A 20624-nucleotide genomic window follows, 5' to 3' on the forward strand; every position below is an offset into this window, starting at 1 on the left:
TATCTACCAGCTTAAGATACCTGCCAAAAAGCGATTGAATGTAGAGACAATTCTTGCTCTGGTGGAACCTTGATTTAACAGTTTGTAAGAGACATGGCCATGTCTCTCTACAAAATCATATGAACTGCATGCTCTTGGATATCGAATAAGCTGGGAAATGTATACCCCATAAGCTGGTGAGAGTGGAATATTACTGATGAGGTGTGGAAAATTGATTATACTGCAGTTGAGATCATCTCTCTTGTCATATAGCCTTGTAGAAAGGTGACCATTAGAGTCACTTTCAAGTAAAATGTCCAGATATGAAGCAGAAGAGGCCGTTTATATATATAAACCATATATATATATATATATATATATATATATATATATATATATATATATATATATATATATATATATATATATATATATATATATATGGTTGTGTATACCGTATACAACAATATGTCCAAAGCCATCAGGGACTCCGAGTCACTGACTAGTTTTAAGAAATCTTGTCATAATATTTGTATTCTATTGTCCAATGCGTCTTCGTAATTTTTTTCCCTGTTTATAGTTGTGTTTCATGTGTTTTCAAGTTTTTGTACCTGTTTTATAATTGTTTTCTTTTATCTATTCGACCTTCATGAAAAGAGGTATGGAGTTATCGAATTTAAATAAAGATTAATAATAAAAATAATATTGTATATTTTGTGTTGCAATTTCAGAAAATAATATAATGCAACACATTTTAAGACACACTCATATATATAACAAATATATACAATTTTAGGCACATACACTCGTATATTTTATGACAAAAAGTTCCAGGTAGAAACAGCTCCTTTGTAACCGTTCAAGTTTCATGTTGTTAAAACTACCGTCGGGGAATTATCGCTATTACACAAAGAGCTAGGAAGTCCCAGTTTCTACTTAAAAATAATTTGTGTTTTTATGATACTGAACTGCACACTATATCAAGCACTGACCCTCCCGAGGGGTCACAGCAATGTATTTGGCGCGCGAGTACACATGCACACACAGAGACATGTATGCACTTTCACGTGTATATGCACACACACACCGGGAAAGCATTTGCATCATGTCTTTGCCGATTTCATCCAGTGAGCAGCCAGCTATCCAAGAACGTGTGTTTATTGAAACAAATCTGAGATTTTGATACTGATATTCCAAACCAAAACATTCCGGGTTTGTTTGTGAATGCGATTTTGGAAACATGCTTTGGAAAAAATTACTCAGAAAACTTGGAAAGACAATATCTTGGAGCAATATCTTACTCAGGAGCCAATCTGATTAAAATCAGATGTACCGCGACGTCTATACTAACGCGGTATTCTCTTGTTGTCGCCTCACACTACACGACAGCAAGAGTATAGACGTAGCGTATAGCGTGAGTATAGACGTCGCCGTACTCCACAGATCTGATTTTAATCAGATTGGCTCCTGAGTAAGTCGTTAACATATTCGTAGTTTGACACACTGGACAATTTGAATCTTTGATTATAGAAACCTTTTGATAAGGTGTAACTGGCTACGTGTCTTGAATATTTAAATACTCCCAACTCTAACCAACCCCTTATGACAATGTAAACGAGTCACGATTTAATGCAAATAAGGTTTGATAAGTATTTCAAACTAAAGAATAAATACATGACGGCAAGGAAATGAAAACTATTTTGAGTGACAACTTGCCGTCATTTACCATAAATGGAATTCGATAAAATTATCTTTGCCGTTCATGGTTTTACTTTACTTCCTGAACCATTTCAAGATTTGACATTTACAGGATGGCACGTTCTCTTTCAAAATCAAGAATAGGTTTCAATGAATTCAGGGATATTTTCACACTTACACTATGTTCAGGCTTGCAACCAACTCTATCATATTTTGGTAAACGACTTCGTTAACACGACCTCTATGAACTTGCCGTGTGCTCCATGTCTACGGTATATGTGCAGTGTGAGAAGTCAAGGGGATGTGAGTCGCCGGGCGAATAAAACGAGTGCGTATGTTACGAAATTTTCAAAGACGAAGCAGACATGATAGTCATATAGATACCATTAAAGATAAATTAGAGATTGTTAATTTGTTTTTGTATAATAAAAATATACATGCGAGAGCATAGCAAGAGCATTATTGTTTACAGTGTACCAATAGAGTCAAACATCACGTCAGCTTAACATTTATGAAAAAAGTCATTGCACGGATATATTATAGTCATTATTGTAATATTTGGATCAAGTCATTAAATCAATTTGCACTGACCATGTGTCTTGTTTAAAATAACAAAAAATATAACTGAAGCATAATGAGGAAAACAGAAAAACTCCAAAGTATAGCTTTGCCTCTCGCGAAAGTATTCGTAAAAATCGCAGCTTCTGCCCCTGTACGTCAAGTGTTTTATTCAAGGAATACGGGGAGGGGACCGGTTGGCATAATTGTGTTCAAGGTATGGGACAACCTTGGGTAGTGTACTTTTAGCCAATTACATCGACTTGCATATAGAAATGTAAGAAAATGTCATTGTAATGTTGTCATTTTCCTCACTTCAAGAAATCATTGAAAACAATGCATTCAAGAATGGATTTCACCATTCTAGACTTGGAGATAAAATGACATAATTGTTTCTTTCTCAACCAAAAGAACTAGTCTGCCTAATGCTTGTGATGATTACATCATTTATGCAACTTAATTACTTGTCAATTACTCATTAATGCCTCTATATACCTCTATACACACGTGAAACTCATTTGTAAAGGAATGTTTTAGAAATCTACATTGAAATAAGATGTTAAATTCAACTGAAGTAGTCAATTATCGTACTTTTTGATTGGTGAATTGAAATGTTCCTAAAAGCTGTGCAAGACGCATGGAACCAAAATGATATACAACCAAGGTTGTATTTCAAAGCCCTGTACCTGAACTAGTAAGGTGGAACACCGAGTTTTCGCATCGTAAATCTTGAGTATTTACCGTGACTGTTATCTACAGCTCTGCATACTCGCCCATCTTAGGCCGTGGCATATGTTTATGGGCGCATGGTTTTTTCGAAACATTAATTTTTTCGATAACATTGATATCAAAGTTAATTATATTTGGTCAAAATGTTCTACACACATATTGCGCCTATGAACAATTATGAAAGCAGTTGGACGTTCTATGTCCCCTTACAGCACATTGATAAAACGTTTGTCTGACCATATAAGTGTAAATTTGATGTGACAATGGGCAACACGCAATCTTCTAGCTGAGAATATGGTTTTGTGTGTAGGTAAAGGCTTATTCTTCTATTGCAATATTTGTCAATTTGCAGAATAATTTATTACACAGATCATGTATATTGATCTGTTACAGCGCCACTTTTACAGCCATAGACAACAATACAGTACCACGTTACAACAAAGTCAAAAACCCTAAAATATACAAAACCACATAAACTTGAATGACTACCAAATGTTTAAAAAAAGGACTTTGTTAATAGTTATCAATGACAGCTATGTAAATACGGCTTTTCTTAACATGTTTAATCGTAGACTGCTAATCTAAAATATTATTTTGCAGCCAAGGGAAGTTTGCGACGTAGTGGTCATTTATTTCCTTGTCCCTGTAGTAAATTATGACACCTATCTCATTAAAGATTAAAAATCTAGCTTACTTACTCTCCTAGCTATGTGGAATAGTGTCACCACGCTGTGGAATCAGAGGCAATAGACTTGGCCGATATGACCACACCTAAGCCGCGGAACTCACCTAGTAACGCAGTTTGTGTAGTTGTAACAGTTAATTGTCATTGCTAAACTGTCGACAGTACCGGTGCCTTCTATGCTTAAACTACCTATTACTATATATAATTCCAAGAAATAGAGTCAGTCCAACTGCAACTATTGAAGTCATCAGGAAGAAGCGGGAGTACAGCAAAGTCTTGACACAGTGGGGAGAAATGAAAGGCGTACTCGACCAAGTTCTTCAATCTTCAAACGATCTTTATTAATAAAACCGACGTTTCGGCAATACACAGATTCCTCAGGGTAAAAACTAATAGATAAAAGCGGATAAAATAGAACGTGTCAAAGGAAGGTGGAACGACTACAGGAAAGTAAAATCATGATGACAAATCCTCACAAAGACTAAAAAAGGCGATAAAAATACAGTACTCAGAATAAAAACACTGGAATGATGTAAAATACAGGAATAAAAATGAGAATGTGAAAATCGACATAGGTAAAATGGAGAAGGGACTCTACTAACCTAGATCGTGTGAGGTCTGGATGGAAAATGAAATGTCATTGTCAAGAGAACCCTTATGTACATGTTGAAGAGACGGAGCAACAAGACCCCCTAACTGGAGAACAGAGAGCGGTGTGTAGTCATTTTCTATGTAGTCTGTAAGATTATTGATGTGACTTTCACATTGTATCTTCTTTTTGTAGAGAACCTTCAACGGTGTGTAGTCATTTTCTATGTAGTCTGTAAGATTATTGATGTGACTTTCACATTGTATCTTCTTTTTGTAGAGAACCTTAAACTACCTATTATGTAACAATTATGGAAAGTGCCGTAGAATAGGTACGAATTGTATGCTTCTCTGCAATCGAGAGTGCCTAAGGCATTGAACCAACGAAACGTACTATTCTACAAAGATTTCTCAATATTTCACAAGCGAAGTAAAGGCCGTGGGAATGGTTGCTTGAAATTTCATTGAATCGATTAAAATTCTTAATATTAAATGTGTTGAAACAACGCAATAACACTAATCACAGTTTGCTATTACGTTCTTCTCTCCGACTGATCAATTCAATTTCATATCTGCGTGAGTAATTCCTCTATAATCTATTATGAAACATGACCGAATACTCCAAAATCAAGACAGGCTTTTATAAAAACGAGAGACATACGAGGTCTTACTCGCGTGACTATGCAATCCATATATTTACCTCGTTTACAGAAACTATTTCTGATATAATTTTGCAATCTAAATTATGTCAAAGGCTGGCGAAGTTGACGATAAAAATTGTGAATATATTACCTCAACCGTTAAGATATTGTAGATGACACAAATACCCTACATACTCTGTTCATAATCCGTCAAAGACTTTATGTATACGGAGGTAGCTTCATTTTATTAGTTACACATCCAATGAGCCGCACCCTGAAACAAAAACCGCATTGGCTTGGCATTAAACCTAGACAATGCGGGAATATTTTAATCAATGTGTAATTCCATCATTGCAGAGATATACTCTGAGTATACTCAGATCCAGAAAATGATAGAGTGCAATATAATAATACAGATTAACCAGTCAATCACGTCTCTTCACATTAATCACCTAAAAATCAGTAGGTTAACGCTCAAACTTCACAACTAAGATTGACATCAAACTATCGCATGTCAAACACTGTATACGTCAATAATTTTCAACAATTTCCATTTGCAAAGAACATCTTGACGATAAGCCACGTCTGACACCATTCATGCAGCTTAACACCGGAAGTGAACATAAACTTGGGTGATCTCGTGCGAATAAATTCTCGTTTATGAAGAAATAAAGGGCTAAGCATTCACCAGTAATGTAGGCTGAAGGGCAACAGGGCAACAACGCCTACCGGAATTTATTTTTCCTCTTGCTCGAGATTATAACATTAATGGTCCGCCCTTTATTCCCAGTAAATTACCAAAAATTCAAACCGTTGAAACATTTTGTATGAGAAGGACACGTTTTCCCTGAAACACGAGGCTCAGCAAGCAAATTTGAATCACTTGAGTATAATGTCGCATGGTGCCAAAACTCTTTATGTCTGCGGTGTTTGGCATTGCTTAATTAATGGTAAGTCACATGGCCCTAATTGACCAATGAAAGAGTCTCAAACTGAATACATGCACGACACAGGAAACGAAATCGTTAACGCCATCTAACATGAACTGTTTATCTAACATGTCTTATTGATGTCAAAGTAACTTTATAGAATAAATTTGAGATATGTTCTGCCTTATAAATGGATAACTTTTTGATGTTTGAAATATGGTCATATCGAATGCATTCAAACTCATTTCGTCACTGCATTCCTCAGGGATGGCATGATTTTGGGATTAGCGTATTTGAATTGGTTATCATGTGACACAAACGGTATAGTAGTACACGTGATGATTCAATATTGTACTTCAGCGTAGGCTTTTCTCTCGCACAAAATCATAGCATTTAACGAAACAGCAGTCATGGGAACAGATGGTTGTAAATTGCAACATAAATATAATCATTACAAAGTGTTATTTAATGATAAACTGCCATTCCAGTCAAACTCTGTACTTTACGCCTTATTTGTGCAAACAATTACACCATACGCCGATACTCAGAGTTGAGTAAACTATATCAGAATCTGACAATTCTTTAAAAGTATTGAAAGTTTCTGTAATTTTCTATTTAGTTCTTTGACTATCGGCCTTTTGGCCCAGATCGGAAATTGTAAAATTATTGTTTGCTCGTCAATTTTGAGACACTCCCTTCTGAACTCAATTAACTACTCTATTATCATAGGGTATTTTTTCGATCTAACTATTAATAAATGACTTTTAGAGATAAAATTTAGGCACCTATCGTCAAAACAGGCCTGTTACAGACCGCTCAAACACATGATGATTGCATATTGACGAATGAAGGCCAACACAGTGGGTGTAACAATGGGTGACTTTGGCGCATCGTAGACGGAAGCACACAACGAAGTACGATGTGATTGCAGCACATTCAAAACAAACGTCAATGGCCCTGACAGTTTTGTTACATGACGACAAGATGATCCGAGAATTACAAACTGAAAACTGAAACTGAGATTATGGATTTTGTTATTAAGACGGATAATAAAGCGTTCATTATATTGCCAGAAATCTTGACCTTTGCCCTCTTTACCGAGACAGACATGTGGTCCAGTTTCAAGTTCGTTGGTCTTACAATATATAACAGCTTGCTATGAGATACAGGTAAGTTTTTGTAATCTAATCTAATCTACTGTGCATTGAACTTGCTTGTAAACGCCCCCATGAGTAATGTTAATAGGGTGATATATTAATAATAAAATGACGTTACAACATCCGCAGAAGTTTGACGGGGTCACCACTTTCCGTGCAAGGTTGGAAAAATTTTGAGATTTGAAAATACAATGACGAAATTTGAATGCTAAAAAAATCGTGAAGTGTATGTTGACATTAGGAAATATCCAACAAGCGGTATGGACAGGATGAGGGAGGTTTGATTTGTGCAATCAAATTAATCATCTCTGTAAAGATTCAAAAACAAACACGGTCGTACAATTTTCAAATATAACTTGAGTCTATCTTTTACATAACTTTGACATAACTTATATGAATAACAAAATAATAAACTTTGTTGTCCGATTAAAGGTGTTATGGTTGTTTGGAAATATGTAGCTATGGGTTAGTCGTACACAACGCTATATTATATTGTGGATCTCGCGTGAAAAATTCTTTAATGGTCATTTATTTCGAAATAAATATTCATTTCATCGTAAAATTTGAAGTTTAATGGTTTCATTAAAACAACAGCGCAAGTAAGTTCAATAAAATGTGCAAATTTCCAGGAAAAACTATTAATCTAAATACATTAGGGTGACGCACTCTCTCACGCAGCTGAATTGACTCGATTTCTTTGACTAGTTAAAATATTGGACGCTATAACGACAAATCCAAAGCTCAGAAAACCATTCACTACTTTATTTCGCAGCAAAGACCATATACAAACATTTCATTTTCAAAGTGAGAAATAAATCTGGCCCTGGGTCATTGATCTATATGAAGTAGTTAATGGTATATCAGTTACGGGTTTCTGACATTTAATGGCGATTGATTGAAATGGCATTGAATAAAACGGGTTCCTTATCTTCGAATACTTCTAAGGCTTTGCCATTGCATTCATTGGGAAAGAGGTATTGGTAGAAATTCCTCATTTGCATTATGACATATTGAACTGACGATTGACTTTGGTGTTGTTGTCACTATCTACTTTAATATTCGTATAAGTCGAGGTGGTTTAAATACCTATTTTACGTACAATGAAGGTTTTCCCATCGCTTAGATTCAAAATTTAATCGGTCAAATGGAAAAGGCTATAACATTTTATTGCCTATCCTATTGTACAATGTGAAACCCGCAAATGGAATACATCGAATGGATTGTCAATTGCTTGGCGATTAAAAAACAGGAATGTCAAGCGTAGTAGTAGCAGAAGTAATAAAGAGTATTCAATTTACATGGCCACAAACATTCTGGCTTCATACGATCGTATTTTCTAAATGTACGACCCGACTGCAGATCATCAGAGTAGGGAATTCATGATTTTGATCAATTTAAGTGAGCCAGTGAAATTTTATAGGGCTTATACTGACTACAGGGAGAAAATGTTTACGAGTTCTTTTGTGTTAGCCTCGTATATTTCGTATCATAGTTGCTGGATTTAAAAATGCCTATTTCACGATCAGGACTTTGTTGTGAATATGACATGTCTCCACTAAAACGGAAGGTATAATTTGTCATACATTAGGGAGCCGTCATTTTTTACGGCCTTGGGGGTCGGAGGAATAAGAGGGGGGGTCATTCAAAAAATTGAAAGCTAGAAGGGGGTTGCTCAAAATGTGGAATTTTTTGTGCCAAATGAATTGAAACTCCTCTCAGATTGCACCATTTCAAACATCAATTTTTCAAAATGTTCGATGCGAGAAGGCGGACACCCCTCTCGTGCTCTCCCCCTTGGGGTGTTCCAACAGTTTTACATAAACAATACAAATTGAAAACACCTCTCAGATTGCACCAGACTGCACCATTGCACACATTAATTTCTAAACAATTTTCACGTGAGAGAGCGGACAACCCCTTCTGATACTTACCCCTTAGCCTCCCACATTTTCTACCCCCTGTACTTTCAAATTCTGCCCCTGTCAGAGAACTTAGTGAAAACCCTGTCATGATACCCATCGCAAAGTAAACAATACTATATGGTTAGATACAGGTTGTAAACTTTGAATATCATTTTGTTGGTTTCACTTTTTTCAACTGTTATGAAATACCCAACGATAATCTCGCAGAGTATAGCAGGATTTGAAAGGTCTTTACTATTGCTGTATTTTTGTAAATTTTATATAAAAGTATAGGTAGTTAACTTTTCTAAGTGTGGGGGGGGGTCAATCAAAATTTCTGTGTTAGAGAGGAGGATTACTCAAATTCATCATGGTTAGCAAGGGGGGGGGGGCGTTACTCGAAATTTCAGAGTTTCCGATGAAATTCCTCCGACCCCCGGGCCGTAAATAATGACGGCTTCCTTGCATACATAACCAAACGGGTGCATTACAGAATATCCAATGTGTATGTTGTTGGCAATTCAGAACAGAGATGTGGAGCCAATTTCCTTGTCACACAGCTGTGCATCGATCAAAGTAGACAAAAATTAAACCTGGAATAACAACCTGGTAATGGCGACAGAAGAGATTTTATATTGCATTCGTTTGGTGATGTTTGGCCTTGTTTAGACGCGGACAATTCTTAGGTTTTGGGAGCAGTGATAATATAATGACCAGGGCAGCATGTCTGATCCTAATGGCCGCCATTATATTGCTTAAAATTGTAAAATACGGTTTATTCAGCCAGTTTACAACATTCTTTGGAATAAACTGGCACAAACATTATCATTATAAATAAAAATTAAATTGACACAAATTAACTCACAACGAAGGGCAACATTATCTACTTTTGGTAACGAATTCACAATTGCAATTCTGATGTACCCCCATCTGATTTTGCTGTTTAGTACAATTTCTTTCAACATTGTTATTTTCATGCCTAAAGTATCTATGTACATAATAGACCGCTTGATCTTCCAGTGACAAAATAGATACATTTATTGATGTAGCAAAGCAAAAATACAGACACGTGGGCGTAAAACGTCTCCGTTCAGGAAGGTCGTAATTACAACATGCTTATTTGTCTGCCATATATAGTACTTCTAAATAGTCTGTCTACGCAATGTTATTGAAATGAAATTTTGCATTACAAAAGATTAATTTCACTGCTACAATCTAAAAATAAAGGCTTTTTGTGTGAATATTGTAACATGTCACTGGGATACTCCGCAGAAGAGTCGAGCTCCTTGCGCTCAATAGAAGCATGTAAAACATGACATGCCTGTCCACGGTAATGATACCCTGATTGTTATCTTGACGATATGAGCAATACTATGGATGTACAAGAACATCCATGACAAGATTAGTAAAGAATGTTTACTTTTTTGAGTTGGATTATGGACTTAGTGTAAAGCTATAAAATTTCAGATCGTGATGATTTTTCTCTTATGACGATGATGACGACGACGACGACGACGACGACGATGATCATGATGATGATGATGATGAATGTACTTGGGCCTCAGCCAAACTTAATACATGTAAGTACTACATTACGAACTTAACTAGTATGTGTCGGAAGATTCATTTGCAAAGTGTAACGACTCCATGTTGAGAGCAAAGAGGGCTGATTAACTCGGGAATTTCAATTTTTGACCCATGATGTTGCCCATCCTTCGTAATTGTCGTTGAGGTGGACTTGAAGAGTCAATGCTATCAACATAGAGTATTTTACCTCCTTTTGTTACGAAAGTGTTAAAATTGGCTAAAATCCAATATAGCTTTTACTTCATTCAATAATCCACTTGGAACGATACGCATTCCATCACGCGTCACCGACACTACTGTATCGATACCGTAGATATTCTCAAACCTTTAGTCTACATGGAGGTACATGAACAGGGCCAGCCAATACGTAAATCTAGTATGCATAAAATGTTTCTCAGAGTCACATACAAATTTGGTACACTAAACGAGTCGATAATTTTACATAGTCAATGTGGACATTGAAATGCCCGCGCAAAGCCAACCTTGCGAACCACACGGTCGTTTCAATAGGACACCTTATTTTTTTGTTTATGTTATTACTTGCTAGTAAAATTGAAGAACACTAATTTTGTTATTGTTATTGTTATGTTTATCCGCATTGTTGTGGTTGTTAATAATGTAAAGGAACATCATCATAATGATTGGCTTTCTATTGCTATAACGTACTAGGGAGTACCATGGCGCTATTTTGGTAACTCCATGGGAGTACAGAGTAAACTAACAACGCCTACGCCATACGCTACACTCTTATCATGTGTTCTGAGTAGAACGGAATCATTCAATATGAGTGCATTGTCCGGAAAAAACAAAGTAGAACAACATCTGTACATCTTCGTGAACTTGGTATGTTCAGTATGTTAACAATGGCTTCGTAATCACATCAACCAATATCAAGCTTTAATAGAGAATCATACCTGTACATGACGCTGTTTGACTCTACAGTTTTGAGCAAGCAAAATCTTAAAGAAAGGACAAACAGACAAAGAAGGATGGCGAAGGACAAAGAAAGCAGATCAGAAAACATAATTACAAATAAGTGGCGAAACATTGTATTTTCTGTACGTCATTAGAGCAATATTTTCAGTGCTGAATAAGATGTAGAGCAGTATTATCACATTATTCAGTTACGAAAATATTGCCCTTCACCATATTCTGCACTAATAGCATTGTCCTTCGCCCTGTTTTGCTGTGAAAATGCTGCCTTCACTATATTCTGCACTGGTAGCATTGTCCTTTGCTCGTAAAGTCCTACCCTTCACGCTTTTCTGTATAGTAGTGAAACTGTCGTTCACCATATTCTGCATACATTGTCCCTTGCCCTATTTTGCAATGAAAATGCTGTTGTTCACCCAATTCTGTCATGAAAATACTTTTTTTTACCCTATTCTTCAAATATTGAAAATGACCCTTCAATTTAATGTAATAAACCTCGTGCCCTTCACCATATTCGATACTAATAACATTGTCCCTCGCCCTATGTTGCAATGAAAATAGATTGATAGATGTACAATTATGCAATGATGTTTGAGCATATGAAATGTATGTCTGCCCTGAGGGCAGCAATGAGCTGCCCTCAGGGCAGATTGCTAGATATACACTATGCAATTCTGTAAGCATAGGCAATGTTGTCTGCCCTCAGGGCAGACATTCCTATCCTTACAGCATTGCATAATGTATATCTACCAATCTGCCCCGAGGGCAGCAATATATCTGAGCTTCCCTCAGGGCAGACATATTCTATCCTTATATCATTGCACAGTTATAGCTACCAATCTCCCTGATAGCAGCAATATATCAGAAGTGCCCTCAGGGCTGACACATACATTTCCTATCCTTACAGCATTGCATATTGTATATCTACCAATCTGCCCTGAGGGCAGCAATATATCTGAGCTGCCCTCAGGGCAGACATGCGTTTCCTATGCTCATACATCATTGCATAATTGTATACCTATGAATCTGCCCTGAGGGCAGCAATATATCAGAGTTGCCCTCAGGGCACACATACATTTCCTATCCTTAAAGTATTGCATAGTGTATAGCAACCAATCTGCCCTTGGGCAGCAATATATCAGAGCTGCCCTCAGGGCAGACATATATAATTCCTATCCTATCTACCAATCTGCTCTGACTCGGACAGACATAGAGTTCCTCAGTGACGTCATCGAATGTTGTGCACATGTTTACTCCGCTCTGAGCTGCCCTGAGGGCAATGGTGCCCTCAAGGTCATTTTTCACTTGCAACTTCTGCCGCCTGCCCATGGCTGTGACTATACTTAGGGGTGGACCATTTGATATCCTGGGGGGCTTGGAAGATTGGTGGAGAATTATTTTTTTTCTACAGGGCATATGCTGGCAACTTTTTTTTTCACTTTCCTTCTTCGAGATATATTTTTTTTTACCAAATTTCGGTGCAATGTTTGTTTGCTTGGTTTTTCACACCCAGCAACAAGATGCTGTTCTATCGCACACAGACTATATTCAAGAAAGTAAATAAAGATATGTAAACACATGTACATTTTTGATTCACTTTACAAAAACATATTTGTAAAATCATGTACATTTATGGCATTTACTTGTCAGTGTTGTCCTTACATTGAAAGTAGCCGGGCAATTTAAGAAAGTAGACGGGTGTACTGCGAGGGAGCGAAGCGACTGAGTGACGAGTGAGCGTAGCGAACGAGGGGGAGAGTGCGAGAGGGGGGTGTCCCCCCTGTCGCAAGGCGAAAATGAAATTTTGGAGTGGAAATGGTTTTCTCTGGTGGCATCTGAGGGACATTTACAGACTGAAACAGTACTTTTGTTGTGTGTCTTAGACGTGGCTCACATACAACAAAACAAACAAACATGATTTTGTTTTGTTTGTATTATTTATGACACACTTATGGTTTTATTTGCAGTGAAGATGTAACATTTAATCTTAAATCACCTGCTGTCTGCTCATTTCATTGCCCATTTCCCATTCTTCATTACCACATAGTAGTTCCCCCAAAACCATCAAACTCATTCAATTCTAATCAAAACACATTCGCTTTTGTTAAGAAAAACATTGGTAAGATAATTCACTATAACAGTGTTCGAATTTACGAATGAAACATGCGTATATAGAAAACTCATAACAATGAAAAAATGTGTAGAGAGTCGATCCAATGCGTAATAATATTACGCATTGGATTGAGTCTCTACGCATTTTTTCATTGTTATGAGTTTTCTATACGCAAACGATAATAGTAAAATGTTTGCAGGCTGTCTCTCTTCTTGTGGTATTTTGACAAAATCCATACATTCAGATTTACACATTTCTGGAAAACACTGGTGAGCAATTCAATTTCAGCATACTTCCTCTAATCAGAAGGTCATGTATACTGTACAATTGTTCATATTCAGTTATTGTTCCTCAAGCTTGAAATGGTTTATGCTTTATAAAACTCCAGAGCTACTGCTTGATTTTTATTGATGCTGCAGTGTGCATCTAACAATTGCCAAGATTTTTTTTTTCTGAGTCGCAATGGTCCATAATTGTTTTTCCATCAGCCACTTAAAGCCAGATTTTTTTTTTTCGAGCAACTCCACCTGGCATCTTTTTTTTCCCCCAAATCTTCCAAGCCGTCCCCAGGATATCAAATGGTCACACCCTTACCGAATGTTCCAGGATGTTGGCAGCATCGTTTAAAGTAATGTCGATGCGCCGACAAGTAATGTACACTTTCTTGTCACCAACAGTATGGCCGACGACACGTCTCACACCTTGTATTGAAAGAAGTTCTTCACTCTCCCGACGCATTTAAATATTTGGAGTGATCGCGGCATTACAACACATTAAAAGCACCATCCAATCGGATTGCAAAACTCGCTTTGTACATGTGGGCTGTAAAAACATTTTATCAATGCAGGTAACACAGGAGAAAAATGGTCTAAAAATATCTTTGAACGTCAGTGTTATTGTGTAAAAATTAGGAGACTTGTCGAGGTTGAGCAGACCTCGTGTCCTGATTCCTCTGTGAATTGAAGAAAAAGAGGAAAAATATCGTTAAAATTGATTCTTGTACAATACCATCTGCCTGCCATCCTTTTGTTAACTACCACTCAAACATCTGTGAAATAGCGTGGACGACATTATTAATGTCAGAAGTGCAGGGGTGGACTCGGGACTGACTTCAAACGCAACTTGAAATGTACTGCTTCTAGGAAGCTTGAAGATGCCAGTAACATTATTGAACCATTGAAAAACAGCCAATCAAGTAGATATACATAGCCACAGTTTCAGATTGCTAATAATGATGATTTATAAAAAGTTCTGAGCATGCAATTGCACACTTGCCCATTTTTAGGACGAGGGTGAATTGCAGAGAGTTACATGTAAATTACAGGCAAATGTCAACGCTTGATACTCAGGTTGCGACGTCTTGACATCCAGGTTGTAATGTCTGGACACCCTGGACACCCATGGAGGTATTACAAAACAGGATAGCAGGAATGATAGGTCATCACTTGTAGTGTGCGTACTGCTGCTGAGTGTCGTCTATACGCTGCCCGGTTTGCTCTGCATCATAGCGGATCAAGTCAGTAACAATCAAGTTTACAGAAAGTCTCCTTTTAGAGGCCTTGTTCAAGCTATTCATGATCAATCTTTGTTAAATGCAACATACGGGACTTGTTGTGCCTCGCCGGTTTGATCTGATTGTGACATTTGCACCTGGCAGGATGAGCATTAAAATGCATATGAGCAAAGAAAATTTTGCACCAATTAAAGTGTTTGTCGAAGATGCTTTATATCCTCCGTTGACGTTTTCAGTCCATTTTTTGCCAAGCACAGCAAACTGGTTTCTGTGATTGTTTACTATTTTCTTGTCTTCACGATTTATTTTCTATCACTCACATCCCCATGGAATTGAATATATCTTTAGCCTAATGCACCAGAGTTGTCGTCTGTGCGTGCTGTTCATGTAGACTATGGGAGTGAAGGCCACTGTTATGTTAATGATAACGCTAGCAGAAATGTCTTGGATGTCAGGTAAAATTTAATCGCAGAACAAGCAATGTAGACTATAAATGTCGCAGAATGGACAGAAAGTGAAGGCCTTCAGCACATAGAGATGGACAGAAAGTGAAGGCCTTCAAAGGCCTTCATCACATAGAGATGCAAGATTAAATTCTCAGTGAACGTACTAGCTAGGGGTCATTCGTACCCTTTGCCAATAGTAGGCTACCCCTATTAATTTTACCCCGATTAAAATTCTTTTCCCAAACGATTTCATTTTCTCCGATATTCATACGAAAACCACTTCAAATTATGAACCGTACGAAAAAATAAAGTACGCGTTGTTCAGCATTTAGCAGAAAAATACAATCAGAAACTGTATGTGAAAGCGTGTCTTACATTTTTTGTTCAAAATCGTGCTCATATTCATAGATGTTCAGTGTTTACAGTCTGAAGAAGTGGTGCTAAAATGGTCTGTTCCACCGCGTTAAATATCCAAATTAAAGATTTAAATATGAACAAAATTCAAGTTTTTGTTTTTATACTGTAATTTTTTTTATACTTTCATTTGCCAGACTTACAGCACATTTTTTAACTGTTTTTTGATTGACGTCCTTTTCAATTCTGCTAGATATTTTTTTCTGATGCACTGGCTTGTGTTATATTGACCGTGGTTGTAAACCCATTTTTTCTCTTTGTGGCTACGATGATATTTCCTAACCCCATAATTTTCTTGTATTACCATTCAAAAATTTTACTTCAATCGTTTTTTTTAATCACTCATTGGTTTATTTTCATTGTATTTAGAGAGTTCGACTAAATCAGTTTTTGAAGAACTACCTTCCTGCATGGTCCTCACCAGATGTTATCTTTTTCTTTTGTTCACTTCTGTCATCCTTTGAGGTGTAATTTTCTGTTGTGATCAACTTTGGTATTATAATGCAGGTATGTAAGGGTAGCCAAGGTATGTAATAACGTATTTATTGTATTATAGTGCATCGCATTGCATTGCATTGTATCAAAGCAATTGTAAAAGACTTTAGTGAACAGCAATCAAATCAAAAAAATTGACGGAATACCAGACGACGCACGCTGCCATTTACTCTCCAATCTAATTAATGTTGGGGAATTGACAGCGGAGCTGACGAAGTGCTATTGAAAATTCAAAGGAAGAAGTAAAAACAAGCACACCGTTACTCTCACTCAAGCGCAACAAAACCAAGTTCGAAGTGAACTGAGGAATAATAGAAATATCATTAATGCACAGAAAAGTTAGAGTCATAAAGAGTAAACTTGTGAAATTATGATAGATTATTACGAAAGATTTGAAGTACATGGTCTAAATGGCTAGTATCAAATCTTTCCACACTTTTGATGTGACATTTCTAAACTACTGAGGCGCGCCTTTACTTACTATAGCTATAAAAGACATCGATCCTATAACAGTGAAGAGTTCAAACAGATTGTATTCAGTGTTACATGTAATAGCAGTCTTGTACCCTTTGATGCGAAACATATGGATAAGAAACAAGTCATGTTCTTCTGTAGGGGTCGTCACCAAGTTTTTTTTTTATTTTGGTGAGGGGTCACCATCCAACCAAATTCAATGCTCTCGATTTTGATATATGAACTAATTACAAAGAGCCATGATAAGCCACAAGTCACACTGGCAAAACTTGCACCATGACTGAATCTATGTATAACCATTGTACAGTAGCAGTCCAATCAAAATCAGTTCATACAGTTTTGATATATGACAACATTACAGAAAATTCATCAAAATAATCACTCATTATGCAAATAACCTAATAATGAGCAGGTCATATTAACCAAACTTTCAGCGTAATTAAAACCAAGTGTGCTCAAGGTATCCTAGAAGTCTGATTGGTTTTGTTGTATTCAGTATTGACATATGGCCCAATTACACAAGCCATTAAATATGCAAATATGCCAACAATTCGAATGTCTTGCTTGTCAAACTTTCAGCATAAGGAGACCTAAGTATGTTCAATGAGTAACCAAGGCTTGGCTAAAATCAGTATATTCAGTTTTGATATATGACCTCATTCTCTAACTCACATTTGTATCAAGGAAAGAGGTAAACATTAAGAGACTACTTTTATCAACATGTTCAACCTTGCTAGGTTGGATTTAAGTCCTAGAAAAATCATTAGAGGTGCCCTTAGTTTGAGACAACAAATATGCATGGTTTTTCTTCTATGCTTTTCTGCATGTTTTGACATTTTTTCTGGAGTCTTGAGTACAGATTGTGATCAAGACTGTACAAACTTATTATCTTCTTATCATCCATTTAAAAAATCTGGAAAACCAGAAATCTCTCACTCAGTGTCAGCATCATGCCATTTTATTTTTTCAAAATATGTGCAGTAATGACAGAATAATTAATGGAAGTTAGATCTTTTCTAGATATGAGCTAGCTATCTAAGCTCTAAATTGCTTCAAATGTTGTCCCAAACTGAAAGGATAATGTCAGAATTGGTTGTATTTAAATGTATATCATATTACATCGGAGAAACCTCACATGAAACCATAGTCATCTTCCATTGTGTGGTCAATTAGTTCATCCTTCATCTTCAGAGCAAACAGGAAGCTGGTTCTAATTCTGAAAATATCTCACGACTCCTTAAACTAAAACTGAAAAGCATCTTCAGAGAGTTATTCACGTATGCATAATCAGCGAATGAAAAACAGATCTCCTTTCAATATCACAAAATAATAGCACCTCTCCCTCTATTCACCTAAAAAACTTTAGTATAGAACATGCTTTGATTATTAAAAACTGCAAGCATATAAACCAGTATTCAGCTGCAGGTCAGAATTGCCATTTTGCCAAAAATACTGTTTGTAAACAAATCTAGTTACCCTAAGCAGTCACTGAGAACATAAAACCAAAGTACAGCATCCATGCCACATTGCATTTCTTCAAACATAGAGCCAAAGTCCCTGAAGCTACTATAGACATGGATACAAAATCCTGACTGTATGAAATTATCTCACTAAGGTCATCCTGAGGACCTGTAAACCAAACATTAAAGCTGTCTGACCAGTGGTTTTGAAAACACAAGCGACCAAACAGTCGACAGAGCTCTGCTGTGTTATGTAGAGAATAACTTTTTGTGACACATGTATTCATGAAGAAGGTGGATATCTTTGATAGCTCATTTTAGGAGGGCCTGACCAAAAAATGGCAAAATTAGCTGCAAAAATACAAAATTGACGATTTCATCATAATTTCAGTATATTACATTAAGATAAAGCCTAGGAACCTTACACCAAATATCAAAGATATCAGATGTATGTAACTTTTGAGAAACAAATATTTTGACCAAAAATGGCAAAAATTGACCCAAAAATAAAAACATAGGGCCAAAGTCCCTGAAGCTACTATAGACATGGATACAAAATTAAGTATTTCCTTACTGTATGAAATTATCTCACTAAGGTCATCCTACGGACAAGTAAACTAAATATTAAAGCTGTCTGACCAGCGGTTTTGAAAGAACAAGCAACTCAACAGTTGACAGAGCTCTGTTGAGTTATGTAGAGAATAACCTTTTGTGACACATGTATTGATGAAGAAGGTGGATATCTTTGATTAACATTGTGAGTTCTGTTAAAGTTGAGACTGTACATACTCAGAGAAAGCACACTGAAGAGACAATGGTTTGAAACTTAAGAAGTTCAAGGTCATCAAAAGCATTATAAGGAATCATGTTACACTTTCATTGCACTGTTTACACAGATTGCATAATTGCTATAAATAGCACATGAGGAATCTTTATACAGCCCAGCTTTACCATAAAAACCCTATCACTTTGACCACTCTTTTAATTGACCACTCTATTTTTTTCCTCAAAAAGTAATTTTATTTTATCCTTACCAAGTCAACCATAAATGGAAATTAGAACTTTCTCTATCTCTATCTCTATCTCTATCTCTATTGACTATTTTGAGCAATTTCTTTTAGATAACATACAGGGCACAATAAATGACGGTTCAGAATATGTCAAAGTTGGGATTCAGGAAAGTTGCCTTTACATGTTTTAATCCTCCAAGATGGTAAGCATTTCACTATGAACTGTCAAAAAAAGTTGAACTTTCTGATAATTCTACACTAAAATTATTTTGGCTTTGATGATTTCCTAATTTAATTCAATTATTTAAAATCATATTAATTATTTTTTTCTGGGTGAATTGATAGGGTTTATACAGTACAAGAATTACATACAATGTAAGTCAAATTTTGACCAAAATGACAAAAAAAATTCCTTAAAAATACAGATTTGCATATTTCATCACAATTTGAACAAGTCTAAGTTGGGTTACCCCTAGGGACCTGTATACCAAATAACAAAGCTGTCTGACCAGCGGTTATGAAGAAGAAGATTTTTTACCAAAAACACCTTTTTTGGCATTAATTTGCCTATTTTCAACAATATCAAAAAATTAAAAAAAAATAGTTTCTCAAAATCATATTTTTCATCTACACAACAAATATCAAATCAGTAAGTACTGCGGTTCTCAAGATATTTGAGTGGACGGACGCCTCACAAAAGGACATACATACATACATACATACATACATACATACATACATACATACATACATACAGACTGACGACGGACGCCGGACGGATACCCATCCCAATAGCTTCTATAGACTATAGTCTATAGTAGCTAAAAATTGAAGATTTCATCAAATTTCAATATATCACATTAGTTTTTAAGAAACACATTTTTTGACCAAAAATGGCAAAAATTGCACCAAAAATACAAAATATTCAATATATCATATTAAGTTTATCCTTAGGAACCTGTATACCAAATATCAAAGCTGTCAGACGAACGGTTTTGATGAAATAAAGTTTTGACCAAAAATGACAAAAAAATCCTTAAAAATACAGATTTGCATATTTCACCACAAATTGAACAAATCTAAGTTGGGTTATCCCTAGAGACCTGTATACCAAATAACAAAGCTGTCTGACTAGCGGTTATGAAGAAGAAGATTTTTTACCAAAAACGCCTTTTTTGGTACTAATTTGCATATTTTGAACAATATCAAACAATTAAAAAAATACCGTCAAGGAAACTATGTGCTCACATTCGGTATGAGTTGGTCCATTCAAGAAATATTTAAACCAGAAAAAACAAGAATGACAAAAGCTGA

The sequence above is a fragment of the Ptychodera flava genome, chromosome 21 (assembly GCF_041260155.1).
Source record: "Ptychodera flava strain L36383 chromosome 21, AS_Pfla_20210202, whole genome shotgun sequence".
NCBI classification, from domain to species: Eukaryota; Metazoa; Hemichordata; class Enteropneusta; family Ptychoderidae; genus Ptychodera; species Ptychodera flava.